We start from the raw sequence: 27,427 nt of genomic DNA on the forward strand, positions 1-27,427 counted from the left end.
CAGCCCACATACTGAAACACTCTCATGCTTCAGCCAGCCCTCTGCTGCACATGGAGCCCTGCTGGAGCATCTCTAGGCTGGTAGGCTGACCCTTTGGGCCCCTGCCAGACTAGGCTGCTCCCACTGGGGTCCATGTACTGTGCACAAATAAACTCCAGAGCTAATTGTTCCAGAGTGTTTTGCTCCTGGGTGCACATTCATTTGGCACACCTGGGAGCAAAAAACTCCAGAGCAATAAACTCCAGAGTTTATTTATGCACATTAATTGTACATGTAGATGCACCCAGAGAGATGTGAAATTACTTATATTCACAAGGTTAGGAGTTTAATTTTCATAATATTTTAATGCAGCAAAATGGAAGGGGGCCTTTGCCTTCTATCTAATAACCCCATAATTCCTAATCAAGCATCTGCCATTATATCAGGATCTAGCCAAGTTTTGATCAATAAGTAGACATTAGAATTAAAATATTTTGTAACTTGTGCTAAGTATACATTAAACTTTTTGTATTCAGTGGTCTATACTAACTGAAGCATATGGGAATGGGTAGGAATAGAGATTTAATCTTGTTTAGTTCCTTTAATTAGAAGTGACTAGAGCAGCCCATTGAGAGCAAGAACTGAGCACTAGAGGAATCTTCTTCCATTATAAAGTGAATGAATTAAAATTAACATATATAAAAATCAGGCTGATTTTACCAAACATAGGAGGTTCCCCTCAGGAACTGTGGTGCTTGAAGGGCTTAAATCTAGTGAAGACAGGGCCATTTACATTTAGGATGGATGTTAAACACAACCAGGATTCACAGTCAGTAAGATGGGATCAACAGAAGTGATACATGGCACGCACCAACTACATAACAAGAGAGTATAAATGAACTAAAAATGAAGCATAGTAATTGCTGCTGAAGATACCTTTCTGTCTATGAGAGTGCCAATGTCAAGGGAACACATAACTGCCAAACATAGGCCATTTACATGCTAACTCACAGGACCACAATAGCATATGTAACCAATATGTACAGGCTTCCTGGAAAAAGCATAAGCTGTGAGCTACAGATAGATTATTTGGTAGTCACAAAGTTGCTATGTGCTGTCCTAGTTGTCTTAGAACAGGTTTTGGTCCCAAGGGAGACAGAAACACATGAAAACACATTAAAAAGAGTTTATCATAAGAAAGAAGCAGAAAGTAACTCCAGCACTGACATGGGCTAGTAGGGCAGTGTGGAATAATAGACAAGACACGATCAAAATTAAACCTCACTGTATTGTTCAGTGGCTGTTGGCATTGAGGACACTGTCAAGTCCATTTTTGATTATCTAAGAAAAAGGTGCATCTTAGATGGGGCTGTTTATTTCCTAGCAAAGAAATAGCATAAGTGTAAAACCATATGGTGTACAGTTTATTTTATATAGCAGTTTCTGTTACAGCTTGGCCTGAGCAGTTTTATCACTTTAGGTTTGTATGCTGTTAGCTTGTTATTGTACTTAGATTCAACTAGAGAACTGCTACTAAGTGGTTTGTTGGTGCAAATGAGGCTGCACTATTGTCAGTGTTGTTATTACATGGAGCATGGGTTAGTGCCACTCATGGGTGACTGGTAAGGGGTGCACAGGGGGTGCATGTGCTCCCCCATGAAGGGGCCAGTGCCCCTCCGATGGCCTACACTGATGCTGTTGGTAGGGCTGGTGGGTCCCCTGACAGGGCCACCACCATTTGCGGCTTCTGCAGGTACCCCCCCCAGATTCAGGAGGCACCAGTTACTCATGGTGCCACTTATGTTGAGGCCCATCCTTTTCACTCAGTAGTTAATGCATGCCCTCAAAAGCTTGATTGAAACGGAGCCCAGTAATTTAGGTTTGCTGGGTTTGCCTTTCTTTTCAATCTTTTCTGGTTGCTGGGGAGGGACTGTATGTTAGGAAGGTTGGGGTCACTCTAGGATGATAGCAGGATTTGGGTATCAAAATGCCTAGATAAGAAGAATGCTGTGCTAACTATGAAAGCTCATTTTTGTTTGGCATATTTAAGAGGAAACTTTCTTGCATTGTTCCACTTGGGTTTTTGTAGTGTTGGTGTCCTGGCAATGACTAGCCTAACATTATTTAATCTGGATAGGATTTGCTGAACTAACACTTTCATTTCTTTCTTACATGCAAAACCCTGATTTCTTTTTCTTTAGTATTTTTGGCAATCCTTTGGCACTAGAGCTCTCATGAATTAGCTGACAACTATATGCCATGAAGCTGTACAACATTACTATTCATATTATTTGAATTTGTGCTAAGAGTCTATGTTTGTGAGCTGGGATTCAGCCCATCAGTACATACTGGGGCATACTTGAATATATTCTTGGTTCACTTAAATTTTGTTAATGTGCAATATATTTAAAAAAATCACTTTGAATCTTACAATAGGCAATCAATTCTGTTGTTACAAAGCTTTGCTTGTCCATTTCTGGATTTTACTTCTTGGCAAGGAAATGCAGAGGAGCATAATTACAATTGACTTGTCAATTTCTGTTTACATTTTTTGTTCTTTTTTATTAAAAAGATATTTCATTTAAAAGCTGGAGGCTGTTTTTTTTCTTTTTTTCCTTAAAGCACGGTGGGTGGGTGTTCTGTTCTTTTAAATGTCTCAAATGGCTAAAATATGGTTCTCAGTAAAGGCTTGAATTGTAAATGAACCGGGAGTTTCAATTCTGTTTAAATTCTTTATGACAAGATTGCCCACAAAGTTATGTTCTAAAATTGGGCTTTGATATGTACAATCTGTCATATTTGCGGGGCTCTAACATTACTATAAAAGATCTGTAGTGAGGGCTAGCACTCTATGCATATCCCACATTCTCTTTCTTGCACGGTGAGCTACAAAACACTCCAGCTGGTATGCATTTCTTCAGACCTTTTTCCACTCCCAAGAATTCAGCTTTATCTTTGAAGATGAAATTCCACCCTTTTCCTTTTGCTTAATGTAGGAGGATCCCACCATTGAGAGTTACCACATGTGGGGATGTTATCTATTGCAAGTGAGCTTTAAGTGACAATACCCATAAATACCTTGCTGGCCTAGTTTTGCTTGGTTGAAATTTGATCAATTTTTGAGTTCTACAAAGCAGCTGATTTTTAAAACCACCAGTTGTAATTGTATTTTTACAAGTTCTATAAAGATGTGTGCTATGAATTTTGTGTGATTTTTTTTTTCTTCTCCCCATAATTGATTTGAATGTTATGACCTTGAGAATGGGAAGTGAATTTAAATATTTTGGGATGGTTTTTATTTTTCCCTCATGCCATTGGCTTTGCATCAGGGAAAGCCATTTAAGGTAGTTTTAGCTGCCAATAACTATCCACTACTCGGTCATTACAGTGTAATTGAATCTAAAATACATTGTATAATTTGCTTTGCTTGCCTAATTATGATATCCAGCTGATTTCCAGAGATACTAATCAACATATGCATAACGCACTAGTTGAGAACTATACAGTGGAGTGATAATTATTAAAGAAAACTGGCCCTTTTCTAGTGTCTACACACAAAACAGGCATCTTTACTTGAGCTTGGGGGTGGGCGTAGGGGGGCCATTAAATTAGAGCGGGTCTCAGAATCTGCTGTAATTAAAACACCCTCAGTGTCTCATGCATTCAGTGTCTCATGCTTCAAAATGGCAGTGGGAGTGCTTTAACTAAAGCTCGTTCACCGAGCTTTAGTTTAAGCACCCCCAGCACCATTTTGAAACATGGAAATGCTGAATACATATCACGCCCAGGCTGCTGGAGCATTCTAATTAGAAGAATTGAGTCTGCTCCGATGTGTTCTAATTTGGATGCATTGGATCATGCATCTGGCATGCGTATAGATGCTCAATGGTTTTAAAGTATTGAGAAGAGGTATCAGATTTAAAATGAATATAATGCTTTAAATGTGCCATACTAATGTAGCACTGGAAACTGTGTTCTATGTCTAGATGGCTTGAAGTTCTTCAGATTGTGAATTTTTGTGTGCATTTCTTAGTCTATACATGGCAAACATTTTTTAAAAGCAGTAGGTATATATTTTATGGGCATGAATAAGTAATAAATCTTTCAATTAGAATTATTCTACTCATGCTTACTTAGAATCATTTTATTAGGGGCAACCATTGTGATACTTACAGCAAAGCAAAGGGTAGGAGGGGATGAATTATGCTGAATGGGAGTTTTACCCATTCACAGTCTTGTTTTAAGAATTCTAGCAGCTATTGTATTGGAAAATAGTTATAGTTTTCTTTCAACTTAAGGCTTTGCCCTTGCTACATTGTTTATGTCCTGTTATGTACTTTTTCTTTCTTTTACATGTTCCAGATGTACTCTGATTTCAGCTGAAGATTACAAATATCTCTCCCATTAAAATAACTTCTTCTGGTGTTGCACCATGAAGTTGGTATTAGGAAGGATACACATTAATCTTGCCAATACGTGTCCTATTTTTAACCATTTTTTCACATTTGAGAGTTGTCATGTCAAGACAGCAAACCCTTTTTCTATTAAGTTAAAAACTGAAGCAGCTGGGCTTAAACTAGAATTTTTACACTGAATGCATGATTTCAAGCATTCCCATACCAGCTCTCCCCTTCTGTCCCACATTGTTTTTGTGTAGCCACATGCATTGCAAAAAGAGGATGCTAAGAATTTTTCCTACCCAATAGCAAGTCTTTCCAGAGTACCTTGGATGTGTTACTGCACTTTAAATTAATTATCTATGTTAACATAGCTCGCTTATACATGATAAAAGTATACCATAAAAGTACTTCACTAGGACCTGAAATTGCTGATACTAGGAAAACTGCAAATATTAATACTATAGATATTATATATTTTTTAAAAATAATTTATAAATCTATACATAGATATTATTACACTTGGCTATGCCAAACAGATGTATGTGTGCACAACATCCATTGTATATGTTCAACAATGTAATTAGACCTAGTTTATTTCCATGTGCAAATGTAGTTTTGGCAGGCTCGGTCAGGCATACATTCATAGGCTGTGTTGAGGGCAGATTTCCCTTCATTTTTAAAGGATGATTTAGAATATACTGCAGTTAGAAGCTGGGAGTATTCAGTATTTTTAACTTTTTCAGGTGTTTGGAGGGAGACAGCTTGGGGCAGGGGAATTCTGCTGCATTTTTAGTTGGCACATTGCATAGTGCAACTCAATATTCATAAATTACCTTTGGCTGCTGTTAGTATTTTATAGCTCAGCTTGCTAATTTGTATGCCAGATATATTAAAAATGAATCATTTAGTGCCATGAGATTTGATGTTTGTCCCACATGCAACAGCTTACTGTTGAACAAACCTGTAGGACTTTTTACTGATGCTAAACCAGCTACCTTTGATTTTGTAATAAATATGAGTCAGAAAAAGGCAGGATAGATCAGCTCCTATGCTGTCAGCTTGGCAGCAATGATTGATCATACCTTTCTGACATGGCTAGATTTGACTGCAAACCTCATACAGTTTGGCTTCTACTTTAGATCACACAAAGGCATTTGAATGATGAAAAGCAAGCTAGCTTAGAAAATACCATGCAGTGTTGTACTGGTGTCATATTTATCTAGCAATATGTGAACTGTGAAGTGTTTCAGGTTGTATCTCGTGCTAATAATTACATCTTACGATGAATCCACCTTGACCCATTTTTATTCCTTCACCCATATTTTAAACAAGAAATGGTTTTTCAAATTCCTTTCCAAAATCTTAAAAATAATCTAGTTTAAGAGCAATTTACTAGGCAGAAAATGTAAAACGTTTATCTAATGCAGACATATGTGAGTAATAAAATGCCTACTGTCCATGTTCATTCACAATCACTACTTTTAAAAATGAAACAGCATTACCCACTGTGCAAACAGTTTTGTGGTTAGCTGAGTACTCTCTTTATTCCTGGCTTAGAGATATTTACTTCCAAAAATATAGGTATCTGAAACAAGCCTGCTCCAGATTAGCTTTGCTGTGTTGCAGTTGGGTTTTTAATAATGATGACTGCATCAAACCTTAAGTGCTTGAAATAATATTTTCTAGAGCTAAACAACTTTCTTGAACGAAGGGTGAAGGAGGAACAACGATATCAGGCTTTTCCTGTATGTATTTATGAGCAATTTATGTAATCATTGTAACACTGTCACTCATTGGAGGAATGTTGCAATGGTGGCAACCGTTATGTGTGTGCCTGTGTACAAAAGATAGACTGGTGCAATATAATGTTCTCTCTCGCATGTGTTGTAATGTAATGTCTTTGAAATGTATTTATAGTCAATCTATAATGCTTTTAGTTAACTTCCTGTTGTACTGTACATGTGGTTTTGAATATATATATTAAGGCTATTTATGTAGTAGTGCATTTCTATTGGGAAGCGAAAAAACTCAATAAAATATTATTTAATACAGCTTTGTTATTTAATATTATTTCTAGGACAAATCATGAATGGGTACGTTGCTGATGTGCTTTTATGTACTGTCAAAGTTTCCATCCCTGATATGCAGAAACAAGAGTTGACTAGAAAACCTCGTAACCACTCACCACTAAAAAATCAATTCATGTCGAATGTGTAGATCATTAGATAAAAGCCAATAACCCAGAAACACTGGAAAGCTTTGTGCACCACTGCAGCAGCACAAAGCAGGCATAAACCTAGACTGGAGTTACAGAAACCAACCAGTATGTACCGGTAAATCTGGCCCCAGACAAAGAATGATATCATTTAAATTATGTTTTAAACAGTGACCTTGTAAAGCAGTGTGTAATAAATCAACAATACACTCTTTCAGGTTTTCTATAGGGAAAAAGCAATAGCAGTTCTAGTTTCTTCTTAATATCTTTGAGATAACTTCTGTTCTCCAACATAAATGGACAGAAAAGATGAACCCTATCTTTCTCATACATGACTGGCTGAAACATAAAAATAAATGAGTCCTTCCCTCCTTTATAGCATTAGTGATTAGATGCCCCTCTGAGGGGGTACATGTTAGTCGTCAGCAGCTTGTGATCTTTTCTCCCTTGTAAGCAGAACTGCAATTTTCAATCTATATCATTCATAGATTCATAGATGTTAGGGTCGGAAGGGTCATCGAGTCTGACCCCCTGCATAAGCAGGAAAGAGTGCTGGGTCTAGATGACCCCAGCTAGATACTCATCTAACCTCCTCTTGAAGACCCCCAGGGTAGGGGAGAGCACCACCACCCTTGGGAGCCCGTTCCAGACCTTGGCCACTCGAACTGTGAAGAAGTTCTTCCTAATGTCCAGTCTAAATCTGCTCTCTGCTAGCTTGTGGCCATTGTTTCTTGTAACCCCCGGGGGCGCCTTGGTGAATAAATACTCACGAATTCCCTTCTGTGCCCCCGTGATGAACTTATAGGCAGCCACAAGGTCGCCTCTCAACCTTCTCTTGTGGAGGCTGAAAAGGTCCAGTTTCTCTAGTCTCTCCTCGTAGGGCTTGGTCTGCAGGCCCTTAACCATACGAGTGGCCCTTCTCTGGACCCTCTCCAGGTTATCCGCATCCTTCTTGAAGTGCGGCACCCAGAATTGCACGCAGTACTCCAACTGCGGTCTGACCAGCGCCCGATAGAGGGGAAGTATCACCTCCTTGGACCTATTCGTCATGCATCTGCTGATGCACGATAAAGTGCCATTGGCTTTTTTGATGGCTTCGTCACACTGCCGGCTCATGTTCATCTTGGAGTCCACTAGGACTCCAAGATCCCTTTCCACCTCTGTGCCACCCAGCAGGTCATTCCCTAGGCTGTAGGTGTGCTGGACATTTTTCCTCCCTAGGTGCAGCACTTTGCATTTCTCCTTGTTGAACTGCATCCTGTTGTTTCCTGCCCACTTGTCCAATCTATCCAGGTCTGCCTGCAGCTGTTCCCTGCCCTCCGGCGTGTCCAGTTCTCCCCATAGCTTTGTGTCATCTGCAAACTTGGACAGAGTACATTTGACTCCCTCGTCCAAGTCACTGATGAAGACATTAAAGAGTATCGGTCCAAGGACTGAACCCTGCGGGACCCCACTGCCCACACCCTTCCAGGTCGAGACTGACCCATCCACCACGACTCTCTGGGTGTGGCCCTCTAGCCAATTTGCCACCCACCGGACTGTGTAGTCATCCACGTCACAGCCTCTTAACTTGTTCACCAGTATGGGGTGGGATACCGTATCGAAGGCCTTCCTGAAGTCTAAGTATACGACATCCACCCCTCCTGTGTCCAGGCGTTTTGTAACCTGGTCATAGAAAGAGACTAGATTGGTCAGGCACGATCTGCCGGCCACAAACCCGTGCTGGTTTCCCCTCAGCATAATTTGCCCTGCTGGGCTCTCACAAATGTGAGCCTTGATAATTTTTTCAAAGACTTTACCAAGGATGGAGGTGAGACTGACTGGCCTATAGTTGCCCGGGTCCTCCTTCCTCCCCTTTTTGAAAATGGGGACCACGTTAGCCCTTTTCCAGTCCTCCGGGACTTGGCCCGTGTGCCACGAGCGTTCGAATATTCCCGCCAGTGGCTCTGCAATGATGTCGGCCAGTGCCTTCAGCACCCTCGGATGGAGCTCATCCGGGCCTGCCGACTTAAAGGCATCCAGTTCTTCCAAGTGACTCTGCACCATCTCAGGGTCTACGCATGGAAGTCTGGCACCTTGCTGCTGCCTCTCTACAACCCCAGTGAGAGACATGTCGTGTCCCTCACTTAGGAACACTGAGGCAAAGAACTCGTTGAGGAGTTCAGCCTTGTCCCCCCTGTCCATCATCAATTGTTTCTGCCCATTTAGCAGGGGTCCTATTCCTCCCTGGGCCTTCCTTTTACTCCCAATATATCTAAAAAACAATTTCTTGTTGTCTTTTACTTGGGTTGCCATCCTCAGCTCCATGGTAGCTTTGGCCCGTCTAACTGCCTCCCTACAAGCACGAGCAGAGGAGGTATATTCATCTTTAGTGATCTTACCTTGTTTCCACTTTTTATGTGCTCCCCTTTTGGCCCTTAGGCTGCCCTGGATTTCTCTGGTCAGCCATGGAAGCCTCCTGGCCCCTTTCCCTCTTTTGCCTCGCTCGGGGATTGTCTTGCTTTGTGCCCGAAGGATCATTTCCTTAAGGCACAGCCACCCTTCTTGGGCTCCCATCCCTTCAAAACTCCTACTCTGCAATGCGTCCTTGACTAATTGCCTGAGTTCATTGAGATCAGCTTTCCTAAAGTCTAGCACTTTCACCCTACTAGTTACCTTACCCACTCGATGTCTTATGTTGAATTCTATTATTAGGTGATCACTGTCTCCCAAATGGCTACCGATCTGGAGGTCCCCTACCATGTCATCCCCTGTTGCCAATACCAGATCCAGTATGGCATTCCCCCTAGTGGGACCATGTACCTTCTGTGTCAGGTGGAAGTCCTGTACACAAGTTAGAAAACTGCGTGAGCGGTGGGACTTTGCTGTCTGTGTCTCCCAGCAGATGTCCGGGTAGTTTAGGTCCCCCATGACTACCGCCTCTTTAGCTTTTATGGTCTCCGAGAGTTGTCTCAGGAGCCCCGCATCTATTTCTTCCCCTTGGTGTGGGGGTCTGTAGCAGACCCCTACCACCAAATCCCTTTCTCCTTGCCCCCCATGTAGCCTAACCCACAATCCTTCTACTTCCTCAACCTTGGATTCTGTCTTGATGAGGGTTGATGTATATTGCTCACTGACATAAAGTGCAACCCCCCCCCGCTTTCTTCCCCGACCTGTCCTTTCCGTACAATCTATAACCCTCAATATGTACCGCCCAGTCGTGGGATGAATCCCACCAGGTTTCCGTTAGCCCCACTAAGTCATAGGTGTTTAGTGCAAGCAGGAGCGCTAGTTCATCCTGCTTGTTCTCCATGCTCCTAGCATTAGTATATAGGCACTTGTTCATCTATCCCCCATCATACACTCTCTAGTACTCACCACCATTGGCAGGTAATTTTCCAGCTACATAAGTGGAAATTTTAGAACTGAAACAGTCATGATTCTATTACCTGTGCAGGGTGGACACACAAGTATTCATACAGTTACTGAACATGTGCAGTAGGTTATCTGCGACTGGTTCCTTTGCTGCCCCCCCGCTCTGAGTCCCAAAGGGCCCATTGTTTCTTACCTTCTTGTTTCTTACCTGTTCTGTAGTGCTGGTCTCCCCATGGCTTTCAGGTTCCCAATGCTCTCTTTCTTCAGGCTGGGCTGTCCTTGTGGGTGCCACATGGTTTGGTGGTCCACAGCTTCCCCTGCCCTCGTACTCCCCTCCCCCCGGCGAGCCTAGTTTAAAGCCCACCGGAGGAGATCTGCCAACTTAGAAAACACACGCTTACCTTTGGGGGACAGGTGAAGCCCATCCCAGCTGAGCATGTCCCTCATCGTGATGTGCGGGTCATTGTCCAGGAAGCCGAAGCCTCCCTCGAGACACCACTGCTGAAGCCGCCAGTTGGTTTCTCGGATGCAGTTCTCATGCCGTCTTCCTCGTCGGCTCACTGGTAGGATGGAAGAGAATACCACCTGTGCACCGAACTCCTTCAGCACACCGCCCAGAGCACTGTAGTCCGCCATCAGGTGATCGGGGGTTCTCCTGGCCGCATCATTAGTACCGACATGGACTAGGACCATGGGGTAGTAATCGGTGGGCTTGATCCTGGCCTGGATTACCTCCGTCACATCCCGAATCTTTGCTCCAGGGAGGCAGTATACATTCTACATTTTATACATTCTACTACACTGTAGAATGAATATTTGCTCTTGTCTTTCATCCATCTATATGGTTTGACTTTATAATCCAATTTGCTGGCTCCCTGCATCATCTTTACTTAAAAACCTCTAATTGACTGTGAAATTTTTTGGGACACACAAAAACACCAGAATGCTTTGCAAAGTATATATACCAGCTCTCCTGTTTTGATGCAACATTGTGCCAGAAGCATAGGCTTGTTATGTTGATCTTCAAATGAGTAGATCCAAGATGGCAGAAAGAATTTAAGAGGATCTAGAAAACTGTAATACCTTTTCTATACAACTATTTATGGCTAAACATGTAACCCCCATAAGCATATGAATATTGGTACTTAGAATATGACTGGAGGCACACAAAAGTTAATTTACATATCAGGCAATAGTCATCAGAGCAGCTGTATGCATCCAGGTGCTGGCTATATTTTACATAAATAGCTGTGAGTTCACTTGTACAAATTCTGAGGCCAGCTGGAAAATGCCACCCTTAATGTACTGTACTTATTAGTCTAATATTTTTTGCAATGTTAAATAATGCAATAAGGTTTCTATCCTGCACTTGTACAATATCATATTTTTCAACACTGGCATGTAATGTACGACAACCATCTGCTAACACCTCATCTCTTTCTTTTTTTCTTTCATTTCACAGTTGAAATTAAAGTTGATGAAGGCAAGTACTGAACATTTCAGCTAATAAAAAGGGAACTTTTTTTACTCTAGATCAATGATTTCAATCAAGACCATGTTAGCAGTCATTGATAGTCATTACACTGCCTTCACAATTGGCAGTATATGGCATCCTTGTTGGAAGACTTTGCAGGCACTGACTGGTAGTAGAGAGGACCCAGTCCACAACATGTCTGTAATCGTTTTGTAGTCAGTGGGAATGCTCACATGCTTAGAGGTAGGCAGAGGTGTAATTAGTTTGCTAGATTTTATCCACAGCTCATACTTATTTACAATAAAAGGGGATCTGTTTAGAATAGTTTTGTGCTTTGTTGGGAGAGCAGTATTGGAAAGCAACCTAGGCTATGTATGGTCTTTGTCAAAAAGGCGGCTTCATTCGCCAAGGCCATCAACCTGGGTTCTTTTCATGAATGCTACTTTCATCTACAGAAATTCAAACCCAATAAAAATATTTTTTGTGCATAAAATGATAGCACGAGGAAAGCAGCTGAACTATAGTTTTGCATTATATGCCCTTTCTTCCACATCAGAGGGATGTTTTAGAAGTAATATATTGTAAACATTTTAAAATAAAACATAATCCTTGAGACTGATATAAACTTTTTTTTCTTTTAACAAAAGTGGAGCTTTTGTGTGAGCGAAGAAAAGAATGATGCCGGGGAGGGGAGGAAATAACGTACAAGGAGCAATGCATAGTTCACCAATTCTGAACTACAGGCAAGATTGCACATGGAAAATTATGCTATCAGACCTTGCAACAAAGATTGTAATGTTAACACTTTAGCTAATGGACTTATTTCCTATTTGTACTACTGTTGAAACATTCTTTTGAAGCAATGCTGCAGTAAAATCTGCAGAAAAGCTTCCTTATTCCTGGCAACCTGAATGAAACTAGACATACAGTGTAGAAAGCAACAGACAAATAAATTAGGGCTCAATTTTGTATCCACTGAAATTAGTGGGACATTTTCAGATTAATTCAGTGAAAACAGAATTAGGGCAAACCTTAGAAAATCCTACCCCCAAATAACTTTGAGATAGATGTGAAACATTGAATCATGGAAATTTTGAAAACCATGTTACTGGTGCTTAGTGGATGCTATGGGCATATGGAATATTTAAAGAAGCTCTTGTATCAATGAAATAAGGGGTTTCTGTATTGTTGTACTCTGGTTCATTGAGGGGATAATGAATGCAAATCATAAGGCAGGTAAACAAGTCTGAAAGTCTCACCTCCTGGGGGCAAGTGCATATGGCTTACTCTGGTTCAAAAGGCTGGACAAACAAAGTCAAACCACAGCCCACATCTGAGGTCAAAGGGATGTATTTGTGGAGACACAGCCAGGAGCAAAGAACTGGTAAAGTAGTGTTTATATTTAGCAGGATCCCATGTGGAGGCTGGATATTACCTGGCAAGCTTAATATGTAGATTATTTTAGTACACATTTTTTCTGCAATGCTAAAAATAAAACAATTCTGTGCTGGCTGATCACTCCACTGCTATTCCTGAGAGAGACCATGACTGCAGGTGCTAAACTGAGGACAGATCTGCTGGGAGTAACCATTGTAAACTGCAAGGAGACAGCTGTCTCAAGTCTGGCTCCATGGCTGGTGCAGGGCTTTTGGCAGCAATGATGGCACTGAACCTCTTCTCCCTTCCATGCTGGGTCCCATGTGCTGAGCCGCAGAGGCCCCGGGGGAAAAGCAGCAAGGCAGGGAGCCCTGAGCCCACAGCAGGCAGCCCACATCCTCCTCTGCTCTGCGTATAAATCGGGGGGGGGGGGGGAGGGGGAGACATGTGCCCTCCCCATGCTCCCTCCCTGAGAGTGCATTGGGGAGGGTGGTGCTGGAGCATGCCTCTCTGCTAGGCTGGAGCAGACTGCTTGAATCTGGAGCGTATCTGGGACAGACGTTCAATAAACTGATTTAACCTATATTACTTACGCCTGATTCAATATCTATCCAGGTTAGTTTTAGCCATTTTGAAAGTGGTTTATATGCACTGAACTTCTATTGTGTTACAGATTTGAACTGGTTTCCAATGACTTATACCAGTTTATGTGTAATTTCTGTCCCTAGCCCTGAGGTCTTGTCCATATATATTGCACAGTTAATGCACATGTGCTTATTACATTCAAACGTGGATTCTTTTGGCTGGCACTGATGGTTAGGAACTGTGCCTTTGCCCTAAGCATCTTCCTACGCTAAACTAAGGGCATAGTGGGTAAAGAAATGCCTGCAGCAGGAAGTTGGAACTTGCAGTGTTTGCACTTCACTTACTGTGCAGCCTTTTCTCTCTTATATAAATTGTTTGCAAATCATTAGCTACTTAGCAGCAGGTAGTCATCTAGGTTGTTTAATTTTTTAATAGTGTTTCTTTTTTTCCTTCTAGAAGGTGAATTCTTTGTTGTGCCTGAGTTTGTATTAGCACTAGTTGTTTTTCTGAGTGAAGATTTCCAAGCTTTTTTTGCAAAGCAATAATGCTTCTTAAGGATGGGTGTAAACAATCCTGGCAGTACAAACAGGGCTGTAATGCAGGACTCGCTCCCACCTGTAGGTGAAGTGCCCACTGAACTGAATGAGAGCATTGAAGGCTGCCTGGACTGTTTATGTATTTTACATTAACCAGCTGTTGGTTTAAGAATGCCTAAGTGACCAACTGACCAACTAACTGAACCCTGACAGCTAGAGGCTAGAACCCAGAGCTCTGTTTTAGGAAAGTGCTGTAACTACTATAGTGTCATACTTCTGACCCCATGAATTTTGCCTTCTTCCTTGCCTAGCGAAATGAGTCTCAACCAGGGTGGCACAGCATCCTGGGGGTGCCTTGAGGTCCTTGTAAGGGTGCTACACAATGCTAGCACTGTTAAGTGTGCAAATGTGATTTGCAAGATAGGCCCTGAGATTTCTGATCTGGTGTGGTCTTTCTGAGTTCTTTGCAACAGAACTGCTCTATTATATTTTTACAGTCAAAGCATGAGTGAAAGCTAAGAGCTGGCATTTTCTAAGGAGTACCTTGAGTTTAACAGGAGGTGTCTTGAGTCTAGAAAGGTTGAGAACTACAGTTCTGGTGGGTGAGCCTCAACAGAAAGAGCAGAGAATGCCTCCCTACCATTCAACATAGACCATAACCCAGGGGTGGGCCCTCTGGAGGGGCAGTGTTTCCCAGTCAAAGGGTAGACTTTCTGATGTCAGGTACTGTGTAATGGTCGCAGGGGATTTTGGGACCAATGTGGTGGCCAACATGGCGGTGAGGGGGGCTGGTTTTGGGATTGGGTGGGTGGGCCTTCTGATGTCATAGACCATGTGATAATGGGGTAGGGGACTGTGGGGCCTACATGGTGGCAAGAGAAGTGGGGTTTGGTGCTTGGTGGGCAAGACTTAATGTATGGACCATATAACAGGGCAGGACTTCTAGCTCCAAGACCACAAACCACTCTCCCAAAAGAAGTACTTCTGGGGCAAGAGGAGGGACTTCCTGTGGCAAAGGTCAGGGATTTAGAGGCAAGTCTTCTGATTCCAAGGTGGTGGGTAGGGGGCAGGGCACCTGTCAAGGGGTTGTGCTTAACAGTTTGATAAGAGTTGTACACTTGCAGCCCTTGACAGCTCACCAAAACTCATTAAGTGGTCCTCCAGCTGAAATAATTGCCATCCTCAGCAGCTGCAGCTCAGAGGCACTATGGGGGGCTATGTGTCCAGAGAAAGCTCCCACAGCAGGTGGTTGCCAGGTGCTGGACCTGCTGGTGCCTTTGAGCTGGCCCGGGTAGTCTGCTGCCTGGCCAGCTGCTGCCTCTGCACATCGGGGCAGGCTGCTCTTACTGACAGTGCTCTGCTTCCCTGTTACTGAGCTGCAGCTGCTGAGGAGGGCACCATCCCTGTGGCCCGGCCTAGCCCTGCTGTGCAGCTGTCTCAGCCGGGGCTGAGCGGGACCACCATGGGCTCTGGGGTTAGGATCCTCCCCAGCAGCTGCAGCTCAGCGACAGCCACTTCCTGCACCCAGGCTGGGCTGGGCTGGGCAGTGCTGCACAGAGTCCCCCTCCCCACTCCACGGTGGTGGTGGTGGTGGGGGGGGGGGAGGATGGGGAAGAGTTCCCCTCCAACATTGCACAGAGCTTCCCTCACTGGAGGGGGAAGAGTTCCCTTCTGGGGCCAGGCAGTGGGCAGTGGAGCTGTGTGCCTGGATTGCATCTGGCTGTCAGGGAGTCGCTGCAGTGGGCAGAGCTCTCCTCTGCCTCCTCCTTTCCCACCACAGGGGCCTGGCTATGTCCCCATCTGGCCATGCTCCCTCTTCCTTTACTGTCCAAACCCTGAAAGCCAAGGTGGAGGTTTAAACCCTTTCTCAGTCATACTCAAACCTGCTGGGGTCTGCTTAGACTAACCTGCAAAGATTGAATCAATTCAGGCTTGGGCTTTTTGAATGTCTGTCTTTAGCCTCAGTATGATCTAGTGCAACCCCCTGGAAAGATGCTTTCATAGACAAATGCTTGTCCAGCCTCCTCTTAAAAAACTGCAAGGAAGGAGATTCTGCAACTTTCCCAGGAAGCTTGTTCCACTGTCCTTTTTTGGTTTTACCATTCAGATCTTTTTTCAAAGATCTAATCTAAATCTGCCTTGTTGCAGTTTAAACTCATTGCTTCATGCCCTACCCTCTGTAGCAAGCAAGAAGAATCTCCTATTATTTTTCTGGGGCAAGGGTTTTTTTGTGATATCTTTATTGGACCAATTGTATAGTTGGGATACTTGTTAGACAAGCTTTTGGGCATCAAGTGCCCTTCTTGAAGGTCACAGTACTTCAACAGCACTCCAACCAGTGTCTCTATGGCAGCCTTGCAAATTTAAAAAATTGTTGTTGGTTAAATTGCCACAACCAATCAGACTTTTGCCTAGTGGTAAGACAATAAGTGGGAAAGTTGTCTTATCACTGGGCAAAAGGCTGCTACTATTACTATGACTATCATCTGTGTTCAGAAATGAAGGTGTGGCACTATGCTTTATACTGAAATAAGTACTGTTGTCGGTAAGACATTTTGGTTCAACTGAGATGACAAAAGTTACCTCCACTGCAGGCCTTAGGACTAACCTTTGAAGAGGATTGGGAGTTCAGATACACTGCTGTCTCCTCGTGGCTAGTTATAGGTACCTTCCTTCTGAGTGACTAGGTAATCTGGATTTCCCTTGGGAGGCAATTAGCCCACTATCTGAGCCATTAGATACATGCTTCTTTTTTCAGCGTTCCCTCAAATGCCCTTTCTAATTAGAGTGACCATATTATTTTTAAGGTAATCCAGGACACTGCCCCCCTCCCCCTCCCTGAAGTCAGTGGTGCTGCTGCAGGGAGAGGCAGACAGGGGCATGGGGCGCAGTCTGACAGAGAGGTGGAGCATCATGGTGAGCCAGGCAGGTGGGCACCACTGCTACTGTGTGAGAGCAAGGCAGGTCGAGTGGAGCAGGTACCACCCCACCCACACGTGCCTGACTCAGCTCCTCCTGAGCAGCAGCCGGAGGTAAGAGGTGGACTGGGCACTGCTCCAATCCACCCGCCTTGCACCTACACAGCAGCAGTGGTGTCTGTCCATTCACCTGCCTGGCACACCATGCCACTCTGCCTCTCTTCTGGACTGCATCCTGCACCCCTGACATGCTGGGAGTTTTTCACCACCTGGCTGGAACCAGCCTATGAAGTCTGGGACTGTCCTGGCCAAACCAGGATGTACAGTCACCCTATTTCTAATACATGCTTTTTTATGAAGATGGGAGATCTTTTAGACCTCACCCAGCATTCTGGAAGGAAGTAGTCTCAATTTCTTTTTAAATCAAGCCATGTATTGATATGTGTTTTCTCAAGAAGGGTTAAGTTAACCTATGCACATTAGATGTACACTAATGTACAAAATTAAGTTATAAATTCATGGTGTTGGGGACAGAGTGAAAGGCCAGGTATTCTCATGTGGATTTTCACTTACATTCAGTATTGAGGGATGTCTCAGTATTAGAGATCTGAACTGCCAGAAACAGGGTTCAGTATATATTTTCACTTTAGCACTGTGGAAGCCTTGTGATCTGATACTGATTTTGGTAGGGCTGTCTTACAATCATGTGTCTTAGATCTCCGGTGAAGGGCCCTGCCAAAACAATCATTGTGAGTCACTGAGTGAAAATATATGTGGAGAAGCACTTTAGGAAAAAGAAGAAATTATTTATTTTATTTACCTTGCATATTTACAACTGTGGTTCTTCCAGATCCATATATTTTTTATAACCTGCTTTCCTTCCCTGCTGCAATGGAGTCTGATTTTGTATTGATGAAGTAACTGAGGAATGCTTAGAATAGAGTCATCTTTCTTGCCTTTCATTAGGCATAAGTACTGACAAAGTACTGGCTGAGATTAACCAAACATGAGCACAGAGAGCACGTATATGATAAATGTGGAATATATGTAGACAACAGACCTTGAAGAACCACTGCTAATGTAAGGCAAAATAAGGGTTTCCTTTAATATTAGGTATTTACCTAGAATTTAGGTATTTACTGTAGAATTTTCTACAGATGTATGTGATTTCTTCCTAGGAGGTAAAATTCCTCCACAACAAATTTTTGGGGAATAATTACGCCTGAGCTGTGGCCTGGAGATCAAAGCACAATGCTGAGAAGTTGGAGAGATGTAGATTCAAGCCCCTTCTGAGTGAAGGGGACCTAGGCCCTAGAGCTCCCACTTCCTGGATGAGTGCCCTAACCTGTTCACATACCAGGGCTCAACACATGAGAGGCTTCACTTCCTTGTATTCTCGGTACATACATACATAGCTGCATACCTGCTTGGCTGGTGCATAACCTACTGCACATGTTCAGTAACTGTATGAATACTTGTGTGTCCGCCCTGCACAGGTAATAGAATCATGACTGTTTCAGTTCCAAAATTTCCACTTACGTAGCTGGAAAATTACCTGCCAATGGTGGTGAGTACTAGAGAGTGTATGATGGGGGATAGATCGCTCTAGTTAATCCCTGTTCATATATTTTCCCTCTAAAGTATCCACTGTCAGAGACAAGATATTGGGCTAGATGAACCATTGGTCTGACCCAGTACGGTACGTACATTTTTATGTTTCTTACATTCTTGTTTTATTTAATGTCTCTAGTTCAACAAGTGTAGATTTTTTTTTTAATAATGAACTTTTGACGCTCTCCCTTTACCACAATGTACCAAAATATTTTGCCTGGTAAATATTTGGAAACATCATTTTCCATTATGTATTATGAACTATGAATGTATTACATAATATTGATAGTGGGTGTCTACTACAGACTGCCTCACCAGGGGCTGATCTGGACCTGGAATTCTCAGGTCAGCTCACAGAGGCTGTAAAGTCAAGGGATGTGGTTGTCATGGGTGACCTAAACTACCCAGACATCTGCTGTGAGGAGCAGTCAGCCAGGTCTGACTGCTCATGTAGGTTTCTAGTCAGGATACAGGACCTCCACCTAACCCAGGAGGTGCACAGTCCCACCAGGAGAAATGTCTTGCTGGACTTGGTCCTTGCTACAGGCAATGACCTGGTGAGGGGTCTGCAGGTACTCGACCACCTGGGTGACAATGATCATCGCCTGCTGGAATTTACTATCCTGCGCAGGGTGATGAAAGCAAGCAGTAAGGAAAAAGTCCTTGACTTCAGGAGGGCCAACTTCAATGAACTAAAAAGATTAGTAGGAGAGGCACTGGGGTCTCGGGACAGGCTTGACAATCTGGTGATTGCAGCCAATGAAAAATCTGATCTCTTTAATGAATTCTTTGCCTCCATATTCCTGAACAGGGACTGGGACATTTTCCCCACTAGGATTATGGACGGACCCAGGAGAGGCACCGCCATGCCTAGGATCAGGGATGACCTAGTTAGGGAATTATTGGAGGGACATGTTTAAAACAGTAGGTCCAGATGCTCTTCACCCGAGGGTGCTGAGGGAATTGGCGGGGGTCATAGCGGGGCCCCTGGCATGGCTTTATGAGGTCTCGTGGGGCTCTGGCCAGGTACCAGAGGATTGGAAAAGGGCTGATGTGTTCCCCATTTACAAGAAGAGAAGAAAGGAGGACCCAGGTAACTATAGGCTAGTTAATCTCACCTCGGTCCTTGGGAAGACCCTTGAGAAAATTATCAAGGAGCACATCTGCAAGGGCTCAGCAGGGGAGGTAATGCTCAGGGGCAACCAATATGGGTTCATTGAGGGCAGATCCTGCCTGACTAACCTGGTTTCCTTTTATGATCAGGTCACAAAGTCCCTGGATGAGGGTGTCAAGGTGGGTATTGTCTTTCTGGATGTTAAGAGCCTGAAAGCTTGCTTAAAATTTTTTTTCCAGCTACTTAAGTTGGTGTAATAAAAGATATCAGATTCACCCAAAGAACCTTGTCTGGACTTCAAGAAGGCCTTTGACACTGTTTCCCACCACATTCTCTTAAAAAAACTTGGTGACTGTGGCATTGATGCCTATACAGACAGATGGGTGGCAAATTGGCTAGATGGTCACACCCAGAGAGTGGTGGTGGACAGGTCATTCTTGACCTGGTGGGATGTGGGCAGTGGAGTCCCCCAGGGCTCAGTCCTGGGGCCTATACTGTTCAACATCTTTATCAGCAATCTGCATCCAGTTCTGGGCACTGCACTTCAAGAGGGATGTGGCTAGCATTGAGAGGGTCCAGAGGAGGGCCACTCACATGGTCAAGGGGCAGCAGGGCAGGCCCTATGAAGAGAGGCTAAAGGGCCTGAGCCTATTCAACCTCCAAAGAGAAGGCTGAGAGGGGATCTGGTGGATGTTTACAAACTCTCCAGGGGGTACCAGCGGGAATTGGGTGAGGCTCTGTTCCGCCGGGCACCACTGGGGGTTACTAGGAATAATGGCCACAAGTTGTTAGAGAGAAGGTTCAGGCTGGACATCAGGAGACATTACTTTACAGTCAGAGCTGCCAGGCTCTGGAATGGGCTCCCAAGTGAGGTGGTGCTCTCTCCTACTTTAGGGGCCCTGAAGAGGAGGCTGGACAGATATTTGGATGGGGTGTTATGACCCTGCACTCATTCATGCCCGGGACAGGGGATCAGACCTGATGATCTGTTTAGGTCCCTTCCGACCCTAAGCACTATGACACTGTGAAATATATTATAGCCTACATTATGAATATATTTCTTGCTATATTTTGTTATAAGAAAGATGATGAAATAATTTATAATGAGTGACTTGCCAGATTTATCCCTCTTATCTGGTCAGGTAATGTCTGTGACCAGATTGTTGTTTCCTGGGATTCAGCTGCAGTTTAGATTTATTGGATGCATATCTTTTTAAATTTCTAAATATGAACATTGTCCATTAATTGTGGTTGGTTAAATAAATTATATGATATTGTTCTAGGCATTTTGTGTAGTTTACTTTATTTTTACAAATAGTCATGCTAGGAAACAATTTTACTGAAATTTTCATAATAGCTCAGCTTTTATTTTTTTCCTATGAAATTATAAATTAATAAGTGACAATAATATATATATATTTTAAAAATGGCCACTGAGTTTAACTGCCTTAATTTTGGGATATTCAAGCTATTTTAGATCTGCTTATTGGAGCTAGGTACCAATTCTAATTGGAGCTGCAGATCTCATTTGTGAAAAAGAGACTGCTTCTGGTCTATCAAACTGAACACTTTAAGCAGAGACTTCTAAAAGCAAACTGAGAGTTTTGGCTGTGAAGTCTGTCATTGAAGTCCATCACTGTAGTTTCAGAATAGGGCGAGTACTATCATTTACAAAACATGCCTTTGGTCACTGGTGTATTTTGCACAATTTATGTTCCTTGCATCTGTGGTAATGTTACAAAAAGACCAAAAGTTATCCTTTCAGAGACAACCTTGTAGCAGTGTGAAATTGAGGCATGAGAATGGATTTTACATTAGCAGCCTATTGTGTAGAAACTCTTTCCTTTTCATTAAGAAAACATAGGACTGATTTGTATCATATTGCTTCTTGTTGATTTATGTTTCTGGTATTTCAGGAATTGATTACTGTAACTCTGTTTTACCTGGTTTTGCCATGTATAATAATATGCCACACTTAATGGGTTTTCCAAACAGCAGTTCATGTTCAGCTGTTGTTATGGTTCAGGAAATTCCTTCTCCCTTCAGTTTTGTCTGGCTTCTGCACATGCAGCAATTGATAATGTTTAAAATTCTGTGTGTGGTGTCGAATTGTCTTTCTGTCATTTATCTTCAGTTTTATTTTAATTTGCTTGCTAAATATTCTCTTTCCCTGTTCTGTGGCCCAGGTATTTCTTCAAGGCAGACTAATACCTTGCATTAGAAGAATTCCTTCTTTAGAAAAAATTGCATTGTGAAGTCTGTCTTCTCTGAGGTATGTAACTGGACTTAAAATTTAACTTAATGAATTAATAGTCAAAAATAATAATTTCTATAATACATTGATTGATATTATGCTATGTTGAAGTGTCATTATTATTTTACTCGTATGGTTAAGGGCTTGCAGGCCAAGCCCTATGAGGAGAGACTGGGGCACCTGGACCTCTTCAGCCTCCGCAAGAGAAGTTTGAGAGGTGACCTTGTGGCTGCCTATAAGTTCATCACGGGGGCACAGAAGGGAATTGGTGAGGTTTTATTCACCAAGGCGCCCCCGGGGGTTACAAGAAATAATGGCCACAAGCTAGCAGAGAGCAGATTTAGACTGGACATTAGGAAGAACTTCTTCACAGTTAGTGGCCAAGGTCTGGAACGGGCTCCCAAGGGAGGTGGTGCTCTCCCCTACCCTGGGGGTCTTCAAGAGGAGGTTAGATAGGCATCTAGCTGGGGTCATCTAGACCCAGCACTCTTTCCTGCCTATGCAGGGGGTCGGACTCGATGATCTATTGAGGTTCCTTCCGACCCTAGCATCTATGAATTTATGAATCTATGAATTTTGTATTTATGAGTATGCTGAACATTTAGTGTTTATATATTCCAGTCAACTCTGTGGAATGAGAAGTCTCTAAACTACACCAACTTGCAGCTTGTAGAAAAAAAAAAGCAGAGGAATTCAGAACTGATGAGTCTAAGTCAAAATTATTTAGTTTTCATGACAAACATTATGCAAAAACAACTTACAAGAGAATGTCTATCCAATGCTGGAAGTCTGTCCAATGCAAGTGTGTGCAGTGGTTCAGAAATTGCTTGTAAATATGAACATAATATGGATAGACAAAATGGCAGCAGGAGCTTTAGATAAAATGCCCCACCACCATTTTTAAGTGTGGGGATGCTGATACATGAGATGCAGGAGGCAATTGCTGTGCTCCAGCAGACTTGATTAAAAGAGTTTGCTCTGACACACTGGAATTCCAGCACATCAAAGCAGCCTCCACACTTGTGTATAGGCACCTTTAGATACTAACTTGTTTGGTGAGGCATATGAGGCATAAGTTTTCATAGGCGGCAACACACTGTGTCAGATGCTATGCGTGCTAGGCTATGCCTCAACAGTTTATGTCTTTCTGACCAAGTTAGTTACTAAGGTGCTATCCTGACTTGCTTTCTGCCTTTTCTATGCATTAAATCATCTGTTACATACTATAGCATTCCATTGACTTATGCATTTTCTGGCTTTGTATTGCTGTCAGCTGGAATAGGGAACAGGTAAAGCTGTGTCAGGTCTGCCAATAAATGGCTTAATTTTTTTTTCTCCCAACTGTATGTAAAAGAAAGAAAATAGGACAGAACAATTTACTGCAGTGTAGGCTGCAGCAAAACAAGCAGTGATATGTCAACTGCATGCACCAGCTTCTGGGGAAAAGGAAAGCCTTTTCACTGTTTATATCCCTGGGGGTGAAATATATTCTCTCCATTGACTGATTCCTCAAGTTAGCTGCAGACAAGAGAAAAGGGATGGAGCTGCACTACCATGGAAACGTGGCAGCCACAACAAGGCAGAATTGGTACAAATCTCAAGGCTTTCATACAGAAGCTTCTGGCTTTAGCCTTTTCACTTGGACATAGTCCTTGATGCTGCCAGTGCCTGTCCTGCAGTTGCGTTATGGGGCATGATAAGGATCTGCCATTCACATTTAGGCAGGCAAATTAGGCTATGACTTATAATTCAGTGCCAGGTAGCGATAACTAAGATCTGAACAAGCTAACCCAGTACTGTTACTGGAAACATTATAACTTTTATTTGGAATAGAGAATGGAACTCAGGTCTTTCAGGTGAATAGCTTAACTGTCAGGCCAGAGAGTTATTTATGCCTGTCAATATTAATATAGTATATATTAGGGCTCAGTCAATATCAATATAGTATACAAAGTGGAGCAAATTTCAATAGACAAGAATGATAGAGATCTACTGATCCACTGCAGAGTACCATAGATCCTAGTGGTTAAAGCGCTTTCTTAAATCATGGGAGACTTGTGTTCATAACTCTACTTCAAATTAGAGGAGGGGGAATATAAATTTGTATCTTCCACAGCTAAAATGAGTAGTCTAATCAATAGATATATATTGATTAGGTATATTTGTATAATGTCTGAATCAGTAGTTATGCTGAAGATACCTACCAAATGGGGCCAACCAACAAGAAAAGCAGGAGAACGCTGAGTCTGTAAATCCTAACAGGATATAGTCCTGTGCTACTAGGCAGTACTGGAACTTGATAGGTTGTTCACATGCCAAGAGATGTGTAGGCACTTAAGAGACATTTTTGGCTAAAACTTAGGCACCAGAGAAACTTAGGTGGTGGTTGAGTGAATTTGAGAATCTAAATTTTAGACTTGAGTGCCTAAAGTGAAAATTAGGTACCTAAGTACTTTTGTGGATCTAGATCAGGGAAAATGTCAGTGTACAACAGAGTCCAATAAAGCTAGACCACTGGTTTTAGATTCTGTGTATGAAAGGCCCTGATATTAGTTTTGTCCTTGGTGTATTTTAATTTTCAAATAGAAATATCAGTTCTTGTCTTGCACAGATTTATATTTGTAAGATTTTTATGGCACTCAATTGTTTGCAGACTTCAGCATTTTATACCCTTCAGTAATTTTGCACATGATTTAATAACATCTCTCTCCACAAAATGAGTGAAATTACTAACTGAAAGATGAATTGTCTTGTTCAATATGTTGTGAAGCTGGACTAGCTTGGGAACTGTGAAGTAGGCTTCAATGGCTCAATGCAAAGTATTGTTCAGGGCAAAGTGGGGCAGAATCTTGTCCCATTAGGGCTTATTTGCAATACTGTGATGAGTGTTTGAGAAGGATATGCCTTGCTTGCCCCCAGCTCACCCTAGTCCACAGGCACAAAAGTTTACCAATAAAATTTTGCTCCAGGCTTGTTCCCAGTTGCCTTCTCTCAGGACTGAGAACACGTGCTAGGAATGAACCTAGAACAGCCTTGCTGACATTTCTGGTTTAGAGCTTATCTGGTAAGCAGGGCATGCTCAAGCCCTTCAGTGCTGGGATCTTCCACAGCTCCAGTGTAGGCAAGTTATAAAAAATTATAAAATTTGTCTTATAAAATTATCAGACATTTGGAAAAAATGACCAAAATTCCTTTGGTAAAATGTAGAAAAGCAGAATTGAAAGGCTCAGAGTAGGGATGAAAGAAAAATCTACTTTCTGTATATAAAAAAGAATGCTTTGCAGGCTTAATCCATTATTAAGGGTGACCATTCATCCTTGATAATTGGAACAATTTGTGCTGGAAATTTAGTCCCATACATGTGAATTGGAAGCGATCCTATTAGTGTTTTACTACATCAAGTCTGATAAACTCCCCAATCCATTTCAGTTAAGCTGTTATTGATCCACTTAAGAGATCAGTTTGGCTTGGTTCGATTATTTTGTTGGCAGATTTTGTTTGGCTCAAATCTGAAAGTAGGAGAAAATTTAATTTATAAATGTAAACATATATAATTATATATATTTCCCTCTGTGTGTGTGTACAGATATATATTCTTCTTCATATCCTCACCAGGCACTTCAGTTTCAATGTACTTTGTTGTTCTGTAAATATATTATATTTCAACCATTGTTTATCTGGGTCCATATACAATGATTGAAATGTGTACACACACACACACACGCGCGCGTGCGCACGTATGTATGTGAGCCAGAAGAGCCCAGATGATGGTTTGATTTTGCACAGTTGATTTCTTAGTTCTTAATATGGTAGCTGGGTCTATGTATAGTGGTTGAACTATATAATGTAGTTACAGGTTATGACATCAGAATAAAATGGAAAATAAGTATGTCCTGAGTGTAGTTGTAATGATAACTTCATCTGGAAGTAGAAAAATGCTGAAAGGTACAAGTGTCTACAAACTCTTGAAAGAGTAGATGTGGAGACTGATAAAGAACACAGCAAATATACAATATTTTCCAGCAGGTGGGACAAGCCCATAGTAAATGTACAGCAACTGCGGAGAAATGAGTGGCCAGAAGACAGGATAGGATTGGGAATCTTTTCCTTCATTCTTTAATAAAATGATAGCCAATGGAAATACACATGACCCACATGAGGGTGGGTAGAGACTAGAACTTCAGCTTGGAGAAGGTTGAAATATTCACTAGCATCAGATTAGACCTTGCCTTGCTTACTGTGGTTAAGTCCTGGTGTGTGGAGGGCTAGGCGTTTTGTAGCCATCAAACTAATCATAAACCAGAGCATTTGGTGACTGACTTAAATTTCCTCATTTGTACCCCATCTACGTAATCTTCAGCAACATGTTTAACCTGAAGAACAGGAGGCTGGTTTGTAATGTTGTCATAAAAATATGGATTTGACTAATTATTGGGAATATTTGCTGTAAGAATACAACTGTAGACTCTTCCTCTGCCTGAAGAAGGGTGTTTGTACTGAAAGCTTGCAAAGAACAATTTTTCCAACTATTTAGTTGGTCTAACAAAAGATATCACATTTACCCAAAGAATCTTGTTGGTTTTAAAAATATGTGAAGATTAAAGAAATTAAGAAGCAAATGTCTAGGGAAAATATACAGAAAAGTCCCTGGGATACATTCAAAGTACCCTAGTCCTGTTCTTCATACTGCTTGGGAGGGATATGACATATTTCTGTACATCTGTCTATATTTATATCATACTACAAACTCCATTTCATTCTGCAAACACCATTTTGATTGCATCTTACCTTTACTGTTGTTTTTTAGCCTTTATGCTGATATTCCTAGAGGTGTTAGCACAACCAAACAATGCAGATCAATCAGGGCAATCTCCCATTCCAAAGGAAGTACCCTAGGGCAGTGGTGCTCAACCTCTGGCCCACAGACCAAAACTGGACCACAGAGCCATATTATACAGTGTGGGTCTCTTCATGGGTCCAGCAATTTGGGGGTGGGGGAATGGTGTATTAATTACCACTCCCTCATTGCCAAATATCTGGAGCCATGGGCAGCCCAAGGGACTGGATGCTGTGGCCCTGTGTGCTAGATCACAATGGCACATAGGGAGGCTGGTGCATGGGGTCACTTTGCAGCCAGATCTGGAGTGCAGGGTCAAGCTGGCATGTGGCTGGATTTGGCATGCAGGGTTGGGCTGGCATGCTGGCCTGCACCCATAGTCCAATCCCATGTGCCAGCCCCCCACTGGATCTGGCCCATGGACCAATCCTGTGCTGCTCATATGGCCATGGAGCTGGAAGGTTGAGCACCACCTCCCTGGGACAATGAGCTAATTGTCACCTGGAGGAATCCATTCTCCCAAGTAGATTTGTAAACTCATGGAACACCTAATGAGGGGCTGGAATCTATGAAACAGAGTCACCCGATAAGGGAAACTTGTACCTTGTATAAAGTCAATCTCACAGGACAGTTTAGAGAGGAAGAAGAGACCAGAGGTATAAGGATGGGCTGTTTAGGAGGTATCACTGGCACACTGGTCAAACCCAAAGGTTTCTTAGAGAGGTGAGGGTTTTGTGTGCAAGTAGCTGGTATTTTTAACGTTATGGTCATAT

Source organism: Alligator mississippiensis, chromosome 2, assembly GCF_030867095.1.
Source record: "Alligator mississippiensis isolate rAllMis1 chromosome 2, rAllMis1, whole genome shotgun sequence".
NCBI lineage: Eukaryota > Metazoa > Chordata > Crocodylia > Alligatoridae > Alligator > Alligator mississippiensis.